Below are 7,977 nucleotides of genomic sequence, written 5' to 3' on the forward strand. Positions count from 1 at the left end.
ATAGATAGATAGATGAGGTGGTAGAATTAAGAACAGCATCTGAAAAATACCTGTATTAAGAAGTAGAAAAAACCCCAGCAGTTGACCCAGAAATACTGACACATTGCCTGCGTCTGGAGCATCAAAGGCTTTACTGTGACCCAACAATACTAAAGCAGAGCAATTTCTTGTATTTTCTTTGTCATTCATTACGCTGTCTCTCTACCCTGATTAGTACCACTGTATCAAATGAGAATATGTATACAGTGTAAGAATTCAAAAGCGATTGCTACTCTAAATCCATAGCAAATCATTATCTGCAGCTCTTTAGCTTTATGGAGCATAAAGCCAGTTTTAGCTCGGTGCTTAACTGTTCAGTTCATAAATTTTATATGACAGTGGTCCTAATGCAGAGCCTTGGGGGACGCCACAAGACAATAAGTCCAACATTCACTCTCCTTTTAGTTGTTTTTGATCTATACCATGTCTTAAGGGAAGCATCTGGCCATGTTTCTTTTGAAGCACTTTTTTTTTTGTTTTTATCAGCTAAACACTAACTGAGGTTTTCTAAAACTTCACAGAAAGGATGAACAAAAAAAAAAAAGTTGAACAAAACAAAGTTACAGGCCAGGCAGCAAAGCAAAAGTTAAAACTCACTCTAAAATTCTGTAAAGCAGAGGGAAGCTGCAGATTCAGAGGACAATTCTCTATAGGTTTGTCACTACGAGTGACCCTCTCACATTGTCACATTGTTTTCACAGTGTCATTTGTTACGTGACGAAGTAAACATCACTGGTGAAAAGAGGTTGTATAAGAGGTTGCTGGTATATTGTATTCTACAGTCAGATGGTAGCAGTAAATCTTACATTCCCTTTTTTTTTGGTAGAATCGCAACATTGAATGTTTATGTTTTTTATAAGCCAAGACAGTTTAATATTACAGACACTCAAGCAGGCGAACTGTGCTACTGGTGCTGTGGACATCAGGTTTCCTTGTGGAATACAAATGGGCCAAAAAACAGCTCTTATGAAGACGGACATTTTTTGAACTCAGACAAAAGAGGAACTTAAACCTCTAAACTACTCAATCATGACTAATGCTTGTAAAAGAAATTGAGTCGCAAAGCAAAAGGACTTAATGAGATTATGCTACCCATAATTAACAATCTGTGAAACACATTTCCCAAAACCAAGAACAGAGCTGCTTTTTTGTTCGCCGTCAAGCTTAAGAATGTGTGAATTATCATCCAAGCACACATTTACCCCACTTTTCAGAGTTGACAATGCAGAGCTTCTGACCAATATTCTTAATCTGCCACTCAAAATACATTTAGCCTTTGTGAGAACAAATGTGCATTGCCGAAACACTGGTTGTGGAGACTCTGTGCAGCCTATTAGAACCATTGTTCCTCTTTATCTGTTGAATGCAGCCAACGACTAAAGCTTGTGCGTCTGGGGACGGTGCTGCTGTTTTATGCATATTACAGGGAGAATACAAGGATTGTCCTGCGGATTATAATCTATCTGCTGAATACCACACTGCTATATAAACAAATTTGATTGAAGAACTGAAGAATGGAAGGATGACATAAACTGCCTGCAAGCACTTTAACATTCACACATTCTGCACATAAGCACTCAGATGCAATCTATGACATGTGGATGATAAAAAGCAAGTGGCTTGCATTATCGGTCTATCAGGGCAGCACACTTCAGTGACCAATTCGACCCGAGAGATAACATTGTAAGATTTCATTTAATTCCTCAGCCTTGATTTGTAAAATTTTATTGAATCTAAGACAGTTCCCAATACCCATCTGCAGACGCCTGTGATAGGCATTCCAGCATCATGTCCTCAGGGATCGACACCCAGGCCTGGGCCAAGACTGAGAGCATGACAGAAACACTAGGCATGGAAAAAGGGAGAGGAGCAGAAATAATTATAAGAGCAACTGAGGCGTATCGGCTTGTCCTTGCCTCAAAATGAAAAGCAGGATGAAACATGATGGCACAAATCAACTGCAAGCCCATATACAGTACCTGATTCACTCATAACATCTGTGTAATTACACACCAAGAACCTCATATTACTGGAATTCTGTTACCAAATTGTGCCATTTGAACATTTCTGGCCAGGACCCAGAATAATTAAGTGTATCATTACCCTGAACTGAAATTGTCCACGAGCAGGGAGCTGTAGTGACGGCAGCTTTCTCTGGAAATGTGGGAGGCATTAATGACTAACTTATTTTGATACCCACATTGATTTATGTTGTTTTATTGTCTCTTGTTGGTGCTGAAAGGTTTAGTGAACACTGGCCTTTGTAACTGTGAATGAGCGCTACAGTGGCTGAAGTGAATCAATGTCCTCCGAGGTTCTTTGTGTTTCAAGGACAGTCTCTCCTGAGTCTCTGCCTGACATGATGAGGTTGTTGACTGTCACAGCTGCCTCACTAAGCCCGCCAAAGGTGTGTGATTAAATTCCCATTCTTTTTCTAAAGAGAAGTGGAGCCATTTAGAAACCTATAAACCACATGGACAAGTCAATAAAATGTCTTTAAAGCAGACCTTATAGGTTCTCTCAGAAGGAAATTACAATAGAAAAAGGATGCCTTTGTGTGCAGCACACAGTATGTATGAACACAGGGATTTTTTTCCCTTTCATGTAGTTGAGCAACAGTTTTAAAGGAGCTGTCAATAGCTGCACAGGTGGAAAGTCAACCTAATTTTCTGCTTTGCAGGTTGAAGAATCCATTCTTTTTCTTTTTATGTTATTTTGAAGAACCAGCTGAAACCATTAAACAACCAATGTATACGGTTTTGCTGGAAGAAATTAAAAATAATATGGACTTTTTTAGGCTGCTACTACAGAGAGCGAGAGTCTGAGGTTGGCTGCAATAGGAAACACTGGGCGACACATTGGTCCTTTGATATCACACCCCTTTTAAAATATTCATCTTAATCTGTTCAGTATAATTAGTAGTTTATTATTGTTTGAATTTTATTCCAATAAGTTACTGAAACAAGCAGTTAATTGATTTCACTAATTTGTCTGTGCTCGTAAATGTGATTTTGCTTTTTTTTTTTTTCATTTTAGCACAGCTCTGCATTTTGTTGGTAAAATTAAAATTCAATCATCTCAATTGTTTTTTTTTTTTTTTTTTTTTTTTACATGGCACCATGTCACAGCAACAGTTGGTTAAAGTAGCTTTATACTATTACGCAAAGACCCCGCAGTATTCTGCGGAAAAAACCAACAGTCAAGCAACCCCCCAGGGCTAAGCACTTTGCAATAGTGGGAAGATAAAACTCCCTTTTAACAGGAAGAAACCTCCAGCAAAAACCAGGGTCAGGGAGGGGCAGCCATCTGCTGTGACCAGTTTGAGGCTGAGGGCAAAGAGAAAAGAAGAAAGTGGAGAGAAAAGAAAAAGAGAGCACAGGCAGGCAGGACAAAACATAAAGTAAAATGTAGTGGTAGTTTATGTTGAGTCACTCTCAACTAATCTAGTATTGCAAATATCTAGTAGCGCACCAAAATACCCCATTGCATCATGTTTTCCAAGTGCTAAAGTGCTCAGATTTTCTTTAATCTCTTCCCTGCCAGTAATAAATGAGTAGTGATTCACTAATTATTTAAGACCTCACAGAACATGTAAATAAAAGATATAAATTATAAATAAATTAATTATTAATAGATGATGATATATACAACAAAAAATACTTGTTCAAAACTAAAAATTATATTATATTATCATGAAATAACAAACTGAATTTAAGTTTTAATACACCAATTTTTTCTGTTGAGGAATGCAAGTAATATACGTATACTTTTAACATTAAAAGTATAATTTAGATTACAGAGTAATCTGCAATCTACAATCTACTGTTGTGGATTAGCTATTAGAGAAAAAATATTTTGGTATTTATTTAGAGCAGCTGTGTTGTAATAAATCTGTTAAACAAATGCTACAGGTGGTGGCATGGGTCACGTCCCAATGAGAAGGTTGGTGGCTCAGTCCCTGGCTCCTCCTGTCCATGTGTAGAGGTGTCCTTGGGCAAGATACTGAGTGTGTGTGAATGTTAGATACTGCTGTGGTGTGGTGGCAGGCACTATTGTCGCACAGCAAGAAGACTCTGGGTTTGAATCAAGCCTGGGGCCTTTCTGTGTGGAGTTCATGTTCTCCCTGACGTCCTCCCACAGTCCACAGACATGCATGGGGTTAGGTTAATTGGTGATTTTAAATTGCCCACAGGGGTCCCTGGGAAATATGTTGTCATTGGGCATTTGCAAATGTGATCTGTTCATCTACTAGTACATTTTATAAAATCAAATTACAGTTTGATTTGTAGGGCAGGCTAATTTGCTAACAACAAGAAAACAGCAGATTTATTTACCAAGTTATGTCTATTAAACCAAATCAGAAAGCTTCAGAAGACAATGATGATTTACAACTAAAGGAGCAAACTAGCAGTATAAGGAAATGTGATGATAGGGTATCAACTGTATACAGTTATAAAAAGCAAAGTGGAAACTATTTACTAGGTAAGGTTGGTGGTAAGCTTAAAGTGGTGGAGCTGACGTGTGAAGTACCATCATAATCTTTATGGGAACCTTGCTGATTTCTTTTTACATTGTTGAACTACGTTGTGTGCACATTATGTGTTAATGATGTCAAACCTTCCCCTTTTGTTGTACTCTTCAGTCCGTTGTTTTTGAACTAAAAAAAAAAATACTGAAATGATGGTTTGTTTCTAAAGAGGTGCAAAAAAACCCCATTCAACAACTTACACACAACCTGGGGTTCAGCAGATCTGAGAGGCCCTTACAGACGAAGACTTACTATAATGTAGCTGCCAATTAATGACTCAGAAATGTTAAAAAAAAAAACAACAACCCCAAAATGAAAACAATATCAGCTATTTTTTTTTTAATATCAGAACTGAAAACAGAAAATGAAAGGTTCTCACTGCAGGTTGTCATTAAAGCATTTCCCAAATGCACTTTTCACAATGTGTCAGACATGACATATTAGCAGTGAAAACTCAGCTTGCTAATACAAACTAATGCATATTAATGTATTCTTTTCAAACATGTCACTGCTTTATTTGCTATTTCTAATAACACTTACCTAAAATCAGTCCTCATAATTACAGTTTGGTTGACATGTTATTCCCCTTTTACTGTGCAACTGGTGTCAAAATATCACATTTTAGGAGAATGTAGCACTTTCAATGTCTGTATTCAGTGACACACTGGATTTCTAAAGATCTATATTATATGTGATAGTAATCTATGACCACACAATGTGTGAAACTATATTACTCTGCTGCTGTCGTCAAATAAGATATGTACACATCGAATGTGGCATAATGGAATTATGTATAAGCAAGCAGAAGCACCAATTGCCAGTCATGTTGACACACTTTATGCTTTTTGTGTGTCATTTTTCAAAGTTAAATGACACATGAAAAGTTTGGGTATGTTTAAGCATTTTAAAGACTACATGTCACAAAATGATGCAAAGAATCTGCAGCAATAACAAGCTTATCATTTACCATTTAATGATACAGGTGGATAAAACCCTTTAGCCCTATTGGCAAGAAAACGAATGCTCAATTTTAAAATGCTAATTGTATTAGTATTTAGTTTATTAATTCTATCTAGAAAAATATCAATAGAAACTAGACATCCTTTTCTTTATAATGAAGATGAGTATGTACTGTCACCCGAGGGTGCAAATGCAACAGAATTAGAAACAACATAACTCACAAAGTGAGCCCTGTGCTGACAGTCGGCTTTAATGTATTGTAATGTATTCATAAGGTCGTTCAGTGGTGATGGATTTGCTGAGCTTAAAGTGGTTCGCTAATAAACAAACTTGTTAAGTATTAATCTTCCACCATTGTAGTTCTGGATGCCTCACCATATGTACAGTTTAAACTCTGTCACTCGGACATATTTTTTTTTACAATTTTATAAAGAAGAATTAAAAAAAAATCTTAACAGTGGATGTATGGCGTGCAAAAATACTTTAAAGGTCAATTCTTACAACACACATAAGCAACAAAAGGAACTGAAATCTGAATTAGAAACTAAGACCAGTCCAATTCATTCATAATTTTCAAAAATATAACATGTTGGAAGCTGATAGTTCATAATTAAGGACATTAAGAACATGTGCTTGTTTTGCAGCTAAATTAAACAGCTTATATAAACAACAAAATCAGCAAAATATACACAAAAGACCCCAAATTAACCTCATCATCACAGAGTGAAGAGCATGATTGCAAGCACTGGCAGCATTATACAATAGCATGTTTCAAAAAGCAGCCCTCTTAGCTGTCTAAATAGGATGATTGCTGCTGGTCTGAAGGGTCCTTCAGTGAGAGGAGCTTTGGAGAAAAGAGATAGAGAAAGAGGTAGCATATGTGGGAGGTGCCAAATAAAACATCACTGATTAACTTGTTCAGTGCTGCGCAGTGATTGTGGTGTATGTATGCTTGCAGTATACAAACTGCAGTTTGTGTGAATTCCCACATCTAAAATTGGCACATTTACTTGGACTTCTAACAAAAGCTAATGAAAGATGTCTGGGCACAGACGCTCTTTGTTCTCACCTTTTCTCTGAGCAGCAGCCGCATCACAGCCAGGTGAAGGACTGGGTCAAGGGAGAGTATCTATTGTTATGGCCGAACCTTATTAGCCTTTAACAACATGATGATCTAATTACCTCTTCTTGTTACTGCCAAGTGTATAGCTAATAGCAAGGATCTATCACGACTTATTAACAAAAGCCGACTACCACAATTAATCAGTTGTCATGTGACAAATTACTCTTGCATAGCCTAATAAAACAGCTGTTTTCTTCCAAAGTAGCGTAACCACATAATTGTCAGCATTTATTACACTTAAATATGTAACATTAGTACCCCTTTAAACTATTTTTGAGCAGATTATATGTAATGGAGGTTCACCTTCTTTTTTAGAAAACAAGCAACGACTCTTGTTCCTTGTGCCTGAGCCAGTTTCTTCAGTGTATTAGCACAATCATTAAACTGTATATCTGTTCTCTCTGAAGCCACTCTCTCTGTCTCCATGCACAAACCCATGTGAACGACACACTGTTTGATTTGACTCGTCTGTTCTTTCAAATGAGAATTATGCAGGCAAAAGTGGTTGTGTAATACATCCTCCCTCCAGTCATGAATTTTGGACAACATTTTTATTAAGACAGAAGTGGTAATATTTATTTTCTTTAAGAGTGGTCAGTGTTATTATGTTGTTAAGTTGACATTATAGGTATTCTCATAACTTCTGGTTAACAGATGAAATTCCTCATAAAGTAGTGGTGTAAAATATAGTGGAGAGAACAAAAGAAAGACTTGCACTACACATCTACAATATACTGTATATGTTGTTTTTTGCTGTTGAGTTATGGCAATAGCACACAATGGATGATAGGACCATAGACTTATCAATAATGCATAAGATAGTGAGAGAAATGACAGGCACTCTGCTGGTAGGTTCTCTCCAGAAGCAAGCCATAAATTTGCAGGGCAATAATAATGACTCTTCTCAGGGAAATAAAGGCCACCCTCTGCTCCCCATAGTCATAAACCTGACTCACTCTTCCATTGGTTGGAAGAAAAATGCTTCCTCTCCCACCACACAGGAGTCATACACAGGAGGTACTTCAACCAGCCAACTTGATATGCAATCATCTCTCTTTACAGAGGAAAGAATACAATTTCAGTTTTTATATGAGCTATTTTCCTATTATGCCTGTGGAGGTGGGGAGAAATGGTGAGCAATGGTGAAATGAAGTTCAGCTGAACAGCTTGGAAAGGTATTCAGAAATGATTTCTGGTAATTCTTTTACTTCAGTCGTCTTTGAATCCTGTTATGCAGCCTGCTGTGTAGTAAAAAAAAATTATTTTATTATGTTTCTTTCATTATAATTTAAAATCTTACTTTTTTTCCTTGGGAATCAAAATATTG

The sequence above is a fragment of the Oreochromis aureus genome, linkage group 20 (assembly GCF_013358895.1).
Source record: "Oreochromis aureus strain Israel breed Guangdong linkage group 20, ZZ_aureus, whole genome shotgun sequence".
Taxonomy (NCBI): domain Eukaryota; kingdom Metazoa; phylum Chordata; class Actinopteri; order Cichliformes; family Cichlidae; genus Oreochromis; species Oreochromis aureus.